The 18,550-nt window shown below is 31.2% G+C and overlaps 1 protein-coding gene and 1 long non-coding RNA gene across 2 annotated transcripts in view; one reads left to right on the top strand and one right to left on the bottom strand.

The window, feature by feature from the left end:
* Positions 1-18,550, bottom strand: part of bs (serum response factor blistered) — a 339,616-nt gene that overhangs the window by 172,995 nt on the left and 148,071 nt on the right. The window lies entirely within an intron of this gene.
* LOC142327943 (uncharacterized) overlaps positions 1-18,550 on the top strand; it is a 98,925-nt gene that overhangs the window by 60,309 nt on the left and 20,066 nt on the right. The window lies entirely within an intron of this gene.

Genomic DNA, 18,550 nt, shown 5'->3' with positions numbered 1-18,550 from the left:
AAAAATCAAGCTATTGTTGAGATATAAAACCGTCAGAAATTCAGTTACCTTTTTGATAAACGGCATTCCGACCTTTTCAACAATATTTATTTCATTTTTTTATATTTTATTATAGTTTCATTAAATTCAAAAACCGAATAAAGCGATGCCGGTACATTTTTTGTGCTAAATGTCTAAAACTACGTCTTAAAAACTAACATCTAAAAAAAAAATTTTTATCAAAAGATATTAGCCAAATTACAGTTCAATTCGCCAGTCGGTTCTTTTCCGGTTTCAAACCGTATTTACGGTCGAGTCGACTAAATCCTAACGACCAAATTATCGGTATAAACGTATGAACATTCGAGTAACGAAATACAAGCTCGGTGTATAGGCCGGGATAACCGTATATTAACAGTACACGTGGAATATTGGTTACTTTTTTAGCCTACGCTTTTAGTTAATAGGTAAATCGCGAACGATATTTTTATACCGCCTTTAAAATTCTCAACCGTACCGAGAATCGAACCCAGAATTTTCAATTTAGCTACCGATGAATCGACCGACTGAGGCGGAGAGGATAATATTTACATATTTAAACGAAAAAATTAATACCGTAAATTAATTAAAATTTTCAAACGAGTACAAACATAAAAACTCAAACTTTTAATAAAAGGAACTGTAAATATTAGGGTATAAATGATAAAATATTAACAACCGCTAGCACACCGGCTACAGCAAAAAACCGACTTCTATTGTGTAATCGACTAAATAATTAACGTACATAAACTTACTACTATTTAAATAAGTTTACATTCTAATTATTAATTTTTTTCTGCTAAGATAACAATCATCATTTTTGTATCGAGTACAATTACCTACACGGGGTAAGAGGCGTGACCTGAAGTTTTACAAAGTGGAAGCGCCAATACAGTGAGTTCTGAAAACGGAATACATCCGAGATGCGATTTAATTACGACGAAGCTAAGAAAGGTAGATAATTAATTGTACTCGACAGAATAAAAAAAAGTTTATATACAACCACTTTTATACAAAGTACATTTAAAATATAATAATTACGTTTACATCGGTAAATTTAAAATTTTGAAATAAAACATAAACCTCCTTATCTTAAAAAAAAAAATTCATAAATAAAGTCGTTTAATATCTGTATTAAAGAATTAGTAATTAATTATTAATTCAAAACGTATTAGAATAAAATTACGTTAAAATTAATATCCTAAAATGTTACAGAGTAACGGACCCAAGTAAATTTTATTTATATTAAAATAATTATTATCCATTAAAACGATAAAAAGTAATCGGCTGTATTTTGTGAATTCGAAAGAACATTTAACAATTTTCATTTATTTTCTATTTTTCAAAAAAATATTTTTTTTTTGGAAAAAACAGCTGCATTTTTTCTTAATTTAAAGGTAAAATTAATAGTTAAAACTTAAGAAGGTATAACAGGGATAATCGTCTAATATAGTAACACATTTTATTGATCGGAGTAAAAAGTACGAATAAAACATCAAATGTAAATCTTAAAAACAAAACTAGTGGTTTCATACGGAAATATCGATAACTTTGATTTGCGGTAGGAGCATTTGATAAATTCATTTTATATTTTTAATTATTGAAAAGTTATTTAGCGATTGCCATACTTTGTTAATAAGTGTAAATATATACACACACACACACACACACACACACACACACACACACACACACACACACACACACACACACATACACACACACACACAGGATAATATTCGGTACAAATACGTATCGAATTTCATTCCAATATCTTAATCCATTTTAAGATACAAAAACAAAATCATGGACAGAAGGAAAATGAGTAGTAGTAAGGCATTTGTCCGCATGAAAATTTTTATTTATTTTGATGTCCTGAATCAGTGCCCCCTCCCCCCCTTAAGATTGTGCAATACCTTCCGACACACACACATACACACAGCCATTTCGTGTTATTTTCAATAAACTTAAGAACGGATTAAAATATTTTAATGAAATTCGGTCGTATACCAAACAACATCTACAAAATAAAAACGTTTGAAAATTCCAAAACGGTGGTCATTTACATTATTTAATCATTAACAGCTATTTAAGTATTAGTTTTAGCGAATTGTGTTTTATTAGATAAATTGTTAAGAGTTTAGTTCTGAACAAAAAGTACATCGATTGTTGAAACGATGTACACAATGGTGTAACGGTTGAAATATCACTGAAATCGTTAAAGTGAATCTAAAAAATTAATCGATTATAGCCGAATTAAATTCATTCGATTTAATTTGTACTATCAGTCGTTGGTATTAACAATTCAAAAGAAAGAAACTATAACCTAGGTCAAAGTATAATTTAAATTGTATTCAGTTTGTACAAGTTTTTGTAGGGTAGCCTAGACGAATATTACATTTCGTTAAAATATATCGATTCGTTCTTATGTTATGCATTTTTTATTGAAAAACAAAACGGCGGATAGAGGGAAATTGAAGGAATGAAGGGCATTTGTTCTCGTTTGGGCATTTCCAAAAACTGGAAACTAATAAAATAATCGAATCGACAATAAGAATACGATAACAATGCATAGTCGCGGTATTTATCAAGTAATAATTCCAACAACGAAGTAAGAAGTTCCATTGACTCTTAGATTGTCTCCGCGTCGCTCATTAATGCTTTTTTAACGGTCCTCTGATTGTAATTTATAAAAGTTTTTAAAAATTTTACGCTTACTTGTAAAATTAATGTTTTTTTCTTTAAATTATTGGTATGTAAAAATAAATATATTAGTCGAATCAGATAAAATTATATTTAAACGGTGGAACTGTCGTTTTCAAAAATTGTAATTATGATTTTTAATGAAGTTGTTACTTCGTTTCGAATTGTTGAGCGTAATTTTATGGAGGTCGAATTATTTATTTTATTAATTTATAGTCGCATCAACAATTAATCATAATTACACATTTTTAAAACGACGGTTCCACCGTTTGAATATAATTTTATCCGATTCGAATAATTTATTTCTTTTTACATAAAAATATTTTTTTTTTAAAAAAAAGAACATTCACTTTACAACTAAGTGTACAATATTTAAAAATTTTTATAAGTTATAATCAGAGGATCGTGAAAAAAAAAACATTAGTGAGCAGCACGAAGACAATCTAAGCGGGGACTTCTTACTTCGTCATTCGATTAAAAAACTAATCAGATTTTTCTTTTATTACATTTACGAGTCGAATAATTTGAAATAGTAATAGTAATACAATACAGAGACCTAACCTACATAAACGAGATAAAGAAAATGACCGGCTTAAAACTAAAGTAATTTTGAAAATATCAATTAGACGATACCTCTTCGTGTTAATTAAATAAAAAATAAACCCGATATCACCATAGTTTATAAATATAGCTCTCTCTCTCACACACACTCTCACACTCTCTCTCTCTCGAAAACACACACACATTCAAAGACATAGAGAAGAGATTAGTAAAGGATTATACTAAATAATACCAGTAGTGTTGTAGAACAGCTGTGTTCCGTCATCCGTCAACTTAATTAGATTTTTATATAAGAATGAAAATTATAAATTAATCACTCGATATGTAATTAAGACAAATTAAATAAACGAGATGTGCAAATTAAAAGAGAAGATGCGATAAATAATATTAAAGACTAGAAGAGATCAGTATTCGATGTGCGTTACAGATTATTTACGCCAAAGAATACAAATTACACATTAATGTGGTAATTTATTAATATATAAATCAATATAATTAAAAATCTGATGCGACCGGAAAATTTTTTTCCGTACTAAGTTTCCTAAAAAAAACAAACATATATCGTCGTCTATAATGGGAATAAGGATGGTGGTACTTTGGCAACCTATTATGCTGTTAATAAAAAAGAAATGTGTTCGTAAACGCGTTTATAATTATTACTATTACTTTTTTTAATAGATGAGAGGGGTAAAATACAAATACATAACCCTCCGATTGGAAAAATATTCTTATTAATTTAATTTTCATTAAATATGTTCACTTATATCTACGAATGCGTTTATAAATGCGCTATATTTCGTAAAAAGGATAAAAAAAAACTAATAATAATAATAATGAACAACATTATCCATTTCTATCCAACCAGACAACAGAATTGTGTTTTCATATTATAAACTCGACAAAGTACTCCGATTTACGATAAATTTCCTAATTATTCTTCCGTTGCCATTTTTAATAATCAATCGAACGTTTCATTGATTATTAACAAACGTTTGATTGATTTCGTTTTAACAAAATCCCCCGTCTAATATATTTAAAATAAAATTAAGAAACGATGGTACTAAGTCGATGAATGAAGAATAGTCCAACGGGTCGGTCTAGCGGTAAACTAGTAGTCGTAAATTAAATCAGCCGATTTCGTAGTCTAATTTCTCAGGTTCAAATCCTAATAAAGGTAGTTGTTTTTATTCGGATTTGAATACTAGACAGCGGAGACCGGTGTTCTTTGGAGGTCGGGTTTCAATTAACCACACGTCTCAGGAACGGTCGGCCAAGTTTGTTCGAGGCTACACGTTTGCCGATAAAAGTCGCTAATGACTTTAATTGTTGATGCGACTATAAATAAAAATTATTAAAAATAGATCGATGAATTTTTAAATAATACCGATTAAAAATGTTTACCTGTATTTTACGCATCCGTTCGACAAAATACATAAATACGAGCTCAAATGATAATCTTTATTAACGCCTACTGAATTGCGAATTATTTTGCAGTTGTTTTTACTTCCTTGTACGAAGTAAATGAAGTATTGTGGTCGCGAAAAATGTCAGTTTCCTGATTCCAACAGAAATATCCTTTTTGACCATCCCTGAATCCACTTTGACTAGTTTCGGCGTGACGTCTGTACGCGCGTATGCACCTATCATAACTGAAAGACGATTAACCGTAGAATGTTGAAATTTTGGATATAGTACCGTTGTTACATCTAGCTGTGCACCTCCCCTTTTGATTGTAATCGACTGAACCAAAAGTGACCAAAAAAGCCCATAATCCCCAAACTAATCCATAATCGTTACAAGATTTCTTAAGAATAAATAAAAATACATGCGAGTCGATAAACATGCTAAAACTGCCTCGATATAATTAATTTGTCGACGATATAGATCTGAAATTTTTTTCAAAAAACTTAATGTTTTGAATAAATCAATAAAAACAATTAAAAAAAGTACGACGAGTAACGGCGAAGAGGTCCCGTAACTTTATACTAATTTTATTACTTTCCCGTAATTTATATTGAGCTTCCTCTATCCGAGTAAATTAATTTTATTTCAAAATTTATAAAAAGTTTAGCTTACCATTATTTTTTTATCTTACGTATTTTTAGACATCCAGATACGTAAAAGAATGTGTAAAAATAATTAATAAATGTTAACAAGCTTCGTTAAAAAAATAGAGGAATTTTTATTATTTGTTAATTTTAGAAAACCGAGTATTCAATTTTATAAATAATCGATAAATAAAAGTTTAATTATAAGAAAAAAGTATCAGGTCTATGAAGAAACTTAGTAAAAATCGTATCGGTGAATAAATTATCGAATCGAAGTAAATAAAAACCCCAAAAAAAGAAATTCGTTAACGCGTCAAAAATCTGGGTGGCCGAACCGAATTCGAATCTTTATCGCGATTTAACCGGTTTTTTAAACGAGAAAAAAATTAATACGCATACGATGTTAACAGTATTATAAAACTGATATTTTAGAATCCGTGTAATTGAATCGTTAACTTTATTCAAATAGTCTCCGACGTTCATTGAAAAAAACATAAAAAAGTAAACCGAAAAAAACTAACGGGCCACAATATTATAATATAAATCGGTTTAACACTATTCAACGGGTTAAGAACATCTGTACATCCGAAAGTGATTTACATAAAAAAAATTATAGGATAAAATTTAAATAAATATCCAAGCTTTTGACATCCCTAAAAATAATCCGTAACGATTGTTTTTTCTTCAGAAAACTAAAATATATATAAACATACGTAAAATTCGAATACGTATTTTACATCGCTCGATCAAGGTATTTTTTTTAAAAAGTCTGTTTTCGATAAACAACTAGATTTAACAACGGTGAAAAAAATAACTTCAAATTTCCACAGGGCATTAACTACGACACGGGACAGCAGCTTTAAAATATAATTAATGAGAAAAAACACACGCCTATTTAAACATTAGATTTCAAAACCGTACCGTAAATAACGAAGAATGTTTCTCTTAATTAAGAATTTATCAGAAACCTTTTTACAAAAAAAAAAGTTATTGTATTTCAAACATGAATCTAATAGTTCAGCAAAAGTTCTTTGAAAAGATCGCAAACCGTAACTTTTTAAAACGTATTTCGTCACAATTAATTGAACAATTACGTAAAAGAAATATGCAGCTATTTGAAACAACAATAATTTTTATACAGCCGATAACCAAATTTATAATGAAATATTATATATTCTATAAATGTACAATAACGTAAGAGAAGTAGGCGTACCGACATAATACATAATCTAGGTTCTTCACCGAACCGAATATTAATAACTATTATACATCAGAAGTCCGGACGATAATTCGTTCCTACAAATAATACCTTTATTCGGTTCACCTCTCAGGAACCGGGCAAGTAATAAACATAACTATTCTCGTAGAAAACAACTTCGACTACGCTGATAGATGTTTTACATACGTAAAGCCGTAATAAATAAGATATATAGAGTACAACAACAAATCGGTGCTTTCTACGTACACCTCGATACTAATACTACGTAATACGATTCTTAAACAAATAAAAAAATATAAAAGTAAAGAATTACGCGAAGAAACCGTAGCTTTTTTTCTCGTATCTGTTTAATACGTACTTCGAAGAAAAGGATGAAAATAGTGTGTATAGCTTCCGATCGGTGTAGTATTTTGATCGCTGGCAATTCAATTACTGCGGCTGCAATACGCGGCGATACAAAACTGATTTATATGTAATGAAACAATAGCTGTATTTATTGAATATAACGATCTAATCGGTTGAAAATTCAACCCGATCGGCTTCGATCTTAATCATTAACAACGTTCCGGGGGCGTGGCCAAAAATTAAAAAATAAATAATAAAACGAACCGAATCGAGGTTTATTTCAACCGTTTCGAATAAGATTCGTAAATATTATTTATTTCGGTTAAATTTACAAATTAATTACGATATTTTTAATATAAGTAATAAGAGAAGAAATTCAAATCAGAAGTAAGAAAATATATTTTATTTTACTCCAGTAATACAATAACCGAAGACAAAAATTGTCACGTGTTTTAAATTCATTATTAATAAAATAAGACGTAAAAATCTTAATATTTTATATAAAAAATAAAACGGAAAGACTAAGATAAATAATGCACGAAGAAAAGAGAAAGGAAGAAAGAAAAAAATTACACAAAAAGCGTCTCAGCTGATCGGACGAGTAAAAAAGCAATAGTATATGAAACGTGAAAAATGTCACGAACGGATAATTCGACATCTGAATACAATATAGGTGCCTCTAACCACCGACAGACTGCTCGCCCTATCTATATTAATACTACTAAGGCCGTTCCGGTAGCCCCTAATGTCAATATACAATAAGAAACAAATTAATAAAAAGAAGAACAGAAACGACATATAAAAAAAAACGAAGCCATTTTTAATTTCTGAAAATGGAAATAAGGAAAACCGGTCCGGTCGCAAGGTCGAATAATATAAGCGAGTTTCCCTATAAAACAGACAAGAAGCCTGTTGCGATACCGGCCTATATACGCCTTCTCTACTCGAACGACATACTCGTACAGCTTTAACGGGCGATATAGGTCATTCTAATCAGGGTAAATCGCATAACACGCAACGGTTTATCACCGTGTAAAAATATTCAAAACCGGTATTTACACGTACTTCGTATATTTCCTTGAAACTCGAATTTAAAAAAAATATATAATCAATAATAAATAAATAGAAATAATGTATGACAGAGAGAAAGAAAGAGAGAATAAGGACCGATAAGGATCGAAGTTAGAATTAAATTAAACTTTGTTTACCGATCGACAAATTTAATCCGAAATAACTTAGCGAACGATTCGCAGATTCTTTTTTCAGATAAAAATTACATCTTGCGGAATTTATAAAACTAGAAGATAATGCTAATCACATCGTAATTCCGATACGACAGTACGTCTTTTACTTAGATTTGCGATTACCGCATCTTATTTCTTTTAGCGTCACAAAACAATGATCTCGCTCAAACACAGATTGTCATTTAAAGATCCGTATGTCTATTAAGTCGGTTGATAAACGTTCCGTTTACGCCGGTTACAAAGATGTTTGGAAGTAGTAATGAATGTACGCTGTAACGTTCCTTTTCTCTCGTAGTGAAGTCTATTAAAGGTTTTTAATAAAGTAACTTAACAGACGGTAGACGTAAATACACTATAACCTGTACTAAACGTAAAGTAAAATCGACAAAATAATCTGGTACCGTTACATTAGACACAAATTTACAAATATTTTTGCAGAAAATTTAATTTTATAATAGAATTAAACGTAAAGATGTTGCACAGTAAACATTAAATTAGAACCCACAAAAGGGTCGATTACCGTTTTCCAGTACCGTAAAATTTCAAATCCCATTACGGTAAACTACTACTTTTTCAAAGGTCCACGAAACAATTTGCAGAAGACATCGAATAAATTCACGAAAAACTTTTATATCACTGTCGAGCAAATACGACGAGCAAAAATCGGTAAAATCGTTAAAATATTAAAAACGCAACAATAAATCACGCTATCAGAAGTAATAAATCAGGAACTGGTAAGTATGATACTCCACGGATAAACAAAGGACTGACCGACATTTGCCCTGATGAATCGAGGGAAATCATGGTAAAACCTTCATCAGAGCAGGATCATCACGAAATACACAATCGATTGTGAAATATAGATGCGACTTAAGTTCATATTAAATTAAATATAAACGCGTGAAATAATCTTAAGGTGAACGCAAGAATATCACAAAATATTTCTCAAATCAGAAGTCGTGAAAATTATTTGAGCGTACATATATATTTACGTTCGCAATGAACGGGATGCGGAAAAGATTTTTTTTTTAATTAACGCTATTTAAAAATTAATCGAGAGAGTAATATTGTTTCTATAAAGAGGAAATATTTTAATTGAAATTTAAATAAATCGGTGGTAGGAAGATTTGTTTTTTTTTTAATTCAGCAATTTACTAAAAACGGCAATATAAGCGTATTAAGACCTATTGTTTAACCTGAATTACCGTATCGAGTTAAACGAAAACAGTTCCGTTGTCCGGTTCGATGGAGACTTTTACTGTATTTTAAGAACAAGAGACCGTTCTTTTTAACAAAGGTTACACGCATAAATAGAAACGAAGATAAAAATCAAAATATTTAATTTTAAATATCAGTCGATACGATTCATACTTGCGGATGCCGAACGGTGATCTGACAGCCCGATTTTATATTTTGAAAACTCGTTCCGACCCTTTGAAGGAGGTAATATTATACTTCATCGATATTTTATAACGACGATCACAAGCTTACAGTTTTATTAAAGCGCTTAAAAGAAATACCTTTGTGGTTGAGAAAGTAGCGTGTCGGCATTTCGTACGGAGTTCCCGGGTTCGATACTCGGCCAGCTAAGGCATATAAAGAAAAAAAACGAGCGTTACGATTTGATTTAGTCGTAATCAAAATAGGTTCATTTTAAGAGAACTTCTCATCAAATAACCCACAAATTTCACTTTACGTTTAATAGAAATACTATCGTTATCGTTAATAGGAATTCTATCCACGCGATCGGCAAAGTTAAGTTTATATGAGAAGCGCGATATAAAGATTTTACGCTAACGGTTTTAAAAATCCTTTTAAATAATTAATGCGGACATAAATGTAGTAACAACGAACGATGAAGATTTTGACCGATAAACAATAAGAAAAGCAAAGGACTGAAATCTGCTTTAACTCGTACATTTATGTATATCGCTAACTTATAATAATCCCAATATTTTCTCAGCCGTAGAAAAAATACGGTATGCAGCTCTGTTTAATGGCCATTAGACTTCGTTCTTGCGAAGTTTACGACAGTCGCCAAGCTCGTGCAGTAACTTACTTCGCACTCGTGCATCGATGGCTATCATTGTAGGTTCGTCGCATAATGTGTAAGCGATTAAATTACTTACCAATAAGAAATAAATCGCGTATTTATCGATCGGCTAAATTTTCTTCAAATCTATTTTAATTCCCGTTTTGTAACTTTTATAGTATTTTTTTTAATAAAACTATTACGAAACCTAACGTATATTGTAAATCTACTTTTCAAACAATGCTTTTGGGAACATCCTTTTAATTATCCTATCTTGGTTTCCAAATCCAAGAAAACTAAATACATCACCGATTTTGTTTTAACTCATACGATTTAGCAATCCTTCGTTAAATATTTCATAACGATCGATGTAGCCGTTCTGGAGATACAGGAGTACAACTAATACGCAAACTAAAAATTCTGTATATCACACAAACACAAAATATCCCTAAGTATTTATTTTAACAAGTTTGGTGTAATCGGTTACAAAATAACTTTTATTCGATCGCCGGATGAAGAGTATATTTTTATTTTTAACAAAAATCTCTTTTGTTAACGGTTTAGAAAATTTTAATTCGTTTTAATAAAACGAAAAAGCAACTTACAAAGATAAAAGCGCAAAAAAACGAAAGACAAAGTCGCTGTCAAGGAGACGACATAATTCGCTTACGATAAACGCTGCGGGGAAACCCCATAAAAAAATTAGAAATTTAAATACATAATTTAATAAAATTTATTAAACGTAACTTTATATATTTTTGAAGACGATACTCTTTTAAAAACAGAAATGAAAAACATAGATTTACATACAAACATATCATACATACTAAACGTACCGTACGACTAAAAATAAAATAGTTAAAACGTATCGAAGCGTGCGCTATACGGAATGATAGCTAGTATACTAAATTTATTAAGGTAGAACGGCGAAACTTTTATAAGAACGATCGCGGAACAAGAAACAAACGAGGGAAGGGTGAGCGGGAACGATAACTTAGATGTTCCTTCTTGTCGTTTGTTTCTTTGGAATCTTTGTTTTTCGATGTTTCATTCTTTTTTACCTACCGCGACATAGAAATAAGAAACATCGGAGGGATTACGTATTATAAACAAGACAAAAGGAAATGTTTAACGGGCCAAGTCGTAATTTAAAAGAACGGCTTCGGAGAATGTAATACACGAGTCGAAATCAAACACGCGCGAGCACTACGTTTGTACGCGAGAACACGTAAACGCAAGCGCTAATAACAAATAAATAATCTAAAGAATAAGTAAAACTACGGACGACTTCTTTATAGCTTACGTCGAAAAAAACTAGTATTGCGGTCGTTCGCTCAAATTTAAAAAAATAAAATTACAAAACTATTTCAGTAAATCGTTAAAATAATATTATAAATCCACGATAATTCGTAAAAAAAGCTGACAACAGATTGTAAGACTTCCATCACACGGCTTTTTTCTGATGCACGGCTTACACACACAATTTAAAATATCTAACATTTTATTTAAATACAATATATTGTGTTTATTTAATTCAATGATGCTAACTAAAGCGCGCGCGCATACCGTATTTAATTCGCGTGGGTGAAGTCCGATCGCTGTGGTGAAGGTGTGTAAGGGAGGGGTGAGTTACGACCCCACTTTGATGGGGAACAAATTTGTGCCGCCAACTAGATGCCGATAGAAAAAACCGCAACGGAAAAGACCCACTGTACTGCCTTCTACAACGTATCAAAATTATTACTATTTTTTGGAGCGGGGGTGCAATTTAGCAAAAAAGTGTTTACACAAAAGATGTTCTTTTATAATTGTTTACAAAAATATTTTTTAAAAATGCAACAAAAATCACCCTTTGCACTGCCTTCTATAACTCTTCAAAATTAAAACCGTTTTCAGGGATGAAGTGAAGTTTAGGAAAAACGTTTTTTACAAAAGTTGTTTATTAATATTTACAAAATTTTTAAATATATATACAACCTTAATTAGGCATTATCTGTAGACGATTTCGTTTTTTCCCTTGCATCCCCCACCCGCGACCAAATTGAATTGAAGATTTCGTAGCATCAATGCCCCATATATGGAAGAATCTGAGAAAGTACGGTCGAATCGGTCGAGGAGTTCTAGAGATATAAGGTGATTTATAAACCGACACCGAAAACCATTTTTAGTGGTCGGGTGAAATATATCAAAAACTTTTTTTTTACAAAAGTTTATTAATATTCACAAAATTATTTTAAAAAAATAACCTTAATATGCAAAATCTGGAGACAATTTTGTTTCTCCCTGTATCCCTACCACCTGAAATATTACAGCCAACTTTGGTGAAAATTGGTCAAGCAGTTCTGGAGATATAAGGCTATTTACAAGCCAAAATATATACGTAAATACGTACGCGCATTTGTCGCTGATATTTCGATGCCATTTTTCAATTTTCTGGGGTCCTTAGGGGTCAAATCGTCAAGATTCGGTGAAAACCGGATATGCCGAATTTGACCGATCATCGTACTTTTCCTTTAAGCCGCTATATAGACGATAATACTCGCCGCCGTAAATGATGACGCAAGTAAAAACGAAATTTTTAAAACGAAATTATGGACATCGACGATATAATGCGTTATAAGTAAAAAATTTAACTACGTATCTACACGAAAAACTTCCCGTCAGAAACGATTGTACGAGCAATCAGGTACGCGTAAATAAGCGTGTAATCAGTTCTAGAAGAGAAATGGTCTTCTTATATTTCTCGTGTAATAAATTCCCTTTCAACTTTGTCAGTAACAAATTGAATGTTTTAATACGGAAATTGAATCGCGTAACACAGTTTACTTACAAACTATAAACTTGGCGGTTTTGGAAGGTGTAATGGAAGATTCCTGCCTCTGTAAATAATAACAAACTAGTTCGTTCAATAATAATTAGATACCTAATCAAAATTGCTGTTTTTCTTTTAAGATATAAATAAATCTAAAAAACTTAAGAGAAAAAATCAAATTAACATAAGTTCCCGAGAAAATATATAAACACATTAACGTAAAAATAGCTTCGTTTGTATAAAAAAATTACTTGAAAAATAAGACGATAAAAATTAATACGGTATTACAAAATGTATTCTCTTTATATATTTATATCTAAAGAGAAACGCAATAAAAATGCGAAAATCGCAGTCTAAGATTTAGTTTTGGTTTACTAAAAAAAAGAATTTTCGAGAATGTTACAACTATACACCCCAATAATACGGCATAAGAGTTTTAGTTTTAAAAGAGGACCGGTTGAAAAATCTTTAATAATAATCAAAATGTTTAATTCTGAAAAAACGGGGATTTATAACTTAAAAAAAGAGATATAATTTAAAATTAACAGTTTATAACGAAAGTAATGATATCCGATAGAAAGGAGAAAAAGATAGGCGAACGTATCAGAAGTTCTCGAATTTTATTATTTATAGAATAAAATTACGAAAGACGGATGAAGTAATAAAAGTAGACCGGCATAAATTAAGAGCTTTAGTATAGAAACGAAATCTACCGGTTTCAAATAAGAGTCTAAGGATTAGAAAGATATTTTTGAAAATATTTTCCCGGGGTGCAACGCTTTACGATAGGAAAACATCGGCCATAAGAAAAACAAAAAGAGACGTTTTTAAAATACGGTGTAACAGGTAGATGTTGAAAATGGATAAAAGTAGATAAAAGTCCAAGTAAGAGGTCACAAGAGGTTCCAAGTTGGAGAGGAAAACAATTCCTACCGGAATTTCGTAAAGGTGGATCGGCTCGGTAAGCCGTCTATTAAAAACTCAAGTTTAATTAATTCGGTAACAGAGGGACGTGTAAAAGGTAAACAGCGTATAGAAAGACAAAGATCGGAATATGTAAAACGGATAATGGAGGACGTAAATAGATATACTTTTACAAAAACAAAAATCAAACAATATTTAATCCCGTGAAGCTAATAATTTTGTTACAATAAAATATGCGAAAATAAAAATTAAATATAAATTATTAGTGCTTATATTCCTTTCCATGTTTAGTACCGTTTACCTTTCTTAGCTTCATTCTTTTATCCGTTGCTGACGCGTATCGGAAGCACTCCGTTCCGAAACGCGTCAGTAAGCGATAAAAGAGTGATGTTAAGAGTAAGCGGTACTAAACATAGAAACTATACTGATCTTATCAGAAAAAATAACACTAATTATTAACTTAAAGACGATTAATAATTCCGTTAATCATTATTAACAACAACACGATTATAATCACTATTATCATTAGTATAACAGTCTTTTTATCGTTTAGCTGACCGGGTACTGGAAGCAGATTTGCCCACAATTACGAAAAATCAAAAGTTTAGTAAAGAATTTTAACATCCTCGTTCAAGCGATGATCTCATTTTAAAAATTATTCACGATTAAAAGTATAATAATTGAGAAAATAATCAAAATTCCCAGTAAACTTTCGTTTCCAAATCAACCCCCTCGACCGAATGACGTTTTAATTAAAGAAATTATATTATATTTGCAGTATAATTATAAAAAAAAAATCAAAATTTGTAAAAAAAGATCTAGGTTCCGTTAGCTGTCCCGTGCGCGACAGCTACATCGTTTAATACATCGGGTTGAACAACAGAGGTTCTATTTAGCCTCTACTTAATTTTTGGGGCTACAAAGTTTATTTATTGAATTACTTCAATACGCCCGCCAAATTTGGTGCAATGTTATTACAAGTACAACGCTGAAAAGATTATAGATTACTAAAAAAAAAAAAATACGGTTACTGTGACGACCCTTTGTCCGACGAGATAGAAATTCACCTTAAATTTCAGGTATATGTTACCTGTATACTCTGATAAGTTTCAACGTTTTCTTGATGGACTGGTTTTCGAGATACGAGGAAAACTCATTTTGAAATAATGTTGAATATCAAATACTTTCGTCGCGATAAAAAATCTCAGTTTTCTAAGACCGCTATACAAAACGTCAAAAGTTTAAAACGGTGAAAATTAACGTTCGTTTACTTTTATTCAATTTTATTCTAAATTTAATGCCTCCAACGCTCCATACTCAAAATTGTTTTGAGCCATTTTCAAAAATCAGCACATGCGGATGTATCAATAGAAAAACAGTCCGACACAAGTGCGTATGTTTTGCGAACGCTATTTGGGGCGTACCAGTCGCTTTTGAAACCGGTAATGGAAATTATTCAACGGCCGTAAGTTTGGTTAAGGTTGCCGTAGTCCAAAGTCTTTTACGTCAAAACTTTTCGTTTTTAATCTCCTTTAAAATTACGCGACGCAATCCTACCCTTTCTATTTATTATTTTTGAGTCGTCCCTCACCACGGAATGCTCGAAATACGATAGTCTTTTACCAAACAAAATGAATAAATCAATAATCGTTCGCATTCTCTTGATTTTATTTTTCTATTTTTAAAGTTTTGAGAAATTATTTTAAAAGTTCCCGTACTTCATGACCGTCCGGTAATACTGTAAACGGCACGAAAGAAAAAATAATCCTTTAGCAATCCTTTATCAATAATTAGCTAATAGGAAAGCATTCAGTAATTTTATTAATTTTTTCCAAAATAACAAATCATTTATGTTTTTTTTTTTTTTTTTTTTTTTTTAATAAATAATAATATTATAATCATGATACAAAGAATAAAATAAAATAAATTTTATAATAGATGCTAGGTTGCATATGAATACTAAATTAAAAAAAAAAAAAACTATATAGATGAAAGATTCCGTATTTTGAAAGATAAATAATAAAATGTATTTTGACCGCCAGAAGTATAACACAATTACTTATTTTAAAAAACTGATATTATTCTCCCACCATCATTTAAAAAAAAAAAACTAACAAATAAAAATGAACATTAATCAGATTAATATATGTAAATTAATGCGTAATAACATCATAGAAAGTTTGACTACACAAACATACTCCTATATGTTTGTAAAAACTGTATTATACGATAAAAATATTTTTATTATGACGCATAATAGACGTCGACTCCCTATTTTGTAAGATACTTTATTATTGAAAATAAAAAATTTACACCTTATCACATCTGGTATATTGATGTATATATATAAACAATTTCATCACTGCGTAACAGAACACGAGTACGTCTATCTAATCGAGAAAAAATTGTATTATAAGGAAAAACTAAAGAAGAAAAAATCTGATAAGACGAACAATTTACGAAGCGTGCAGCTGTAGATTAACATAATAATACTATAGGGACTTACAAATCATTAGAAAATGTAAGATTTTTCCACCGAATTAAAACCGATAAGGACGATTATAATATAAGTCGGTACGCGTCCAGATACATAAAGTATGTTAATTATTTACGTTAGAGAACTTTAATGGAATGAATGAGGTGTCAGTTTAGACACGACGCTCGCTGCCGACACACACACACATACCAAATGTGCAAGCTTGCTTGCCGCGGTCCTCTGAGTACAGGCCATTATTATCATTATTATTACGTAGTTCATTAACCCGGCTTCAGTATTATTATCGTTATTATTATTATTAAACATGTGTCCCTCCTACACCTGTCAATCGCTTACAAAAAACCGACTTTCAATTATATTCAAATATTAAATCGGATTTACGACGATTTCAACGGTAAATAAAAAAATACGGTTACGTATCGAAATAATTGTAAAAAAATACGATAAGACGACCATATGGTCGTTCGCTGAAGGAGCTATTACCCCTTGTGCATTTCACGGCACGTGGAATTTACTGTGACGTCACGTCGAGTCCTCGCTCGGCAACCACCGGTTCGCTCCGTCACACCTGGTCGTCGAGCGGCTTAAAAGATCCGTTCGAGAGAGAAAGAATTATCTCTCTCTAGCCGGTTCGACGCAACGCTTACCTCCCGTTCCGCTTTTATACGACCCGTCTATCGCGCTCTCTCTCTCGCCGTAACTTTTTTACTGATAAACGACAGAGGCGAGTGTATCCATCCGTCTACCGAGACACCGTCGCACAATATCTACGATATATCGAACAGTTCCTCTTCTCTCCGAGTCGCCTTTCGACCCGACCGTTTTTTCTTATATCTAATACGTAAGCCGCAAAACTACGACTACACGGCGCATCGATTTTAAATACTACATATTTATACGTTTTCCGACTTCAACGATAAACTAAAATAACAAGGATAACTTACCCTCCCTTCGGACGACAACTCCGTTCGACCGGTAAGATAAAAATAAAAATCTCCAACTATAATAATAAAAGTAACAGAATAAAATATACCGTTAAAAATATTACTGCCTGTAAGGGTTTCATCCCAATATTTACGGCAAACGGCGGTAATCTTTACGCGTTTGATTATTCATCGATCGCCAGTAACGGTAATAGATTAATAAATCGTAGCGATTTATATATAGATGTAGATCGTAGGGGAATTAAAGAAAATAGACGAAAAAATAAAAAACGAAGTCGTATACCGTACGTGAAAATTCTGAATCGTAACGCTAAACTAGATCGCTTGTTAATTAATTACTCGAAATTTCCAGTACGACAGTAAAAATATTTACTCGGAAATTCGCCTGCGTCTTTGATTTTCTAAATCGACCACCCTAACAATACGATCGTAAAACATTCACGCAATTCCGTTTGTATATTAATATTAAAATAATAAAATACGGCTACGAGTAAACGCAAGAGCAAAAGCTTACTTTAAACTATACAACGAACGCGTTACGTTTAAACTTTCAAACAAATTATCCGATGTAAACGATCGGCGTAACGATTATTGTAGTAATTCTTATTACAATAAAATTAGATTAAGACATAATTTTGATATAAATGTACGTTATAGAAAGATCGGCGCATTTAAAAAAAAAATATTTGCCATTCCACGGCAATATATCATAAATTTTAACTACAATTCTTGGAGCGAGAGCGAATCTCCATTTCATCCTAAGGTTCCGGGTTCGAGTCCCGGTCAGGCACGGCATTTTTCACAGGCTAAACAAAGTGCATTATCATTTACCCCTAACTATTATTGGCCGTCAGCTTGTCGTTAGTGTTTATTAATTAATAAATAAATAATTGATAAAATATAATTAAAAAACAACCGGCTCTGTTTTTTCAAGTATTTTCTCCACATTTAGGTAAACTATATAAATCAAGTATTTTAAGTATATATAGATTAGATTATTTTATATTATGATATACATTACATCAAACACATTCGTAATTATCTGTCATATATATGACAGATAATTTGTGTGTTTTTAAAAAAATAACTTTTTAAATGTTTTTTATAACAGATTACATGTGATATTTTATAAATTTATAAAAATGCGTAAAAAGAAAGTCCTACATTAAATTGATTTATACTGCTGAATCATTATTGTTTCCA

Source organism: Lycorma delicatula, chromosome 7 (assembly GCF_047948215.1).
Source record: "Lycorma delicatula isolate Av1 chromosome 7, ASM4794821v1, whole genome shotgun sequence".
Taxonomy (NCBI): Eukaryota; Metazoa; Arthropoda; class Insecta; order Hemiptera; family Fulgoridae; genus Lycorma; species Lycorma delicatula.
The sequence above is the reverse complement of the archived record's forward strand: the minus strand, read 5'-3'. Positions and strand labels throughout refer to the sequence as shown.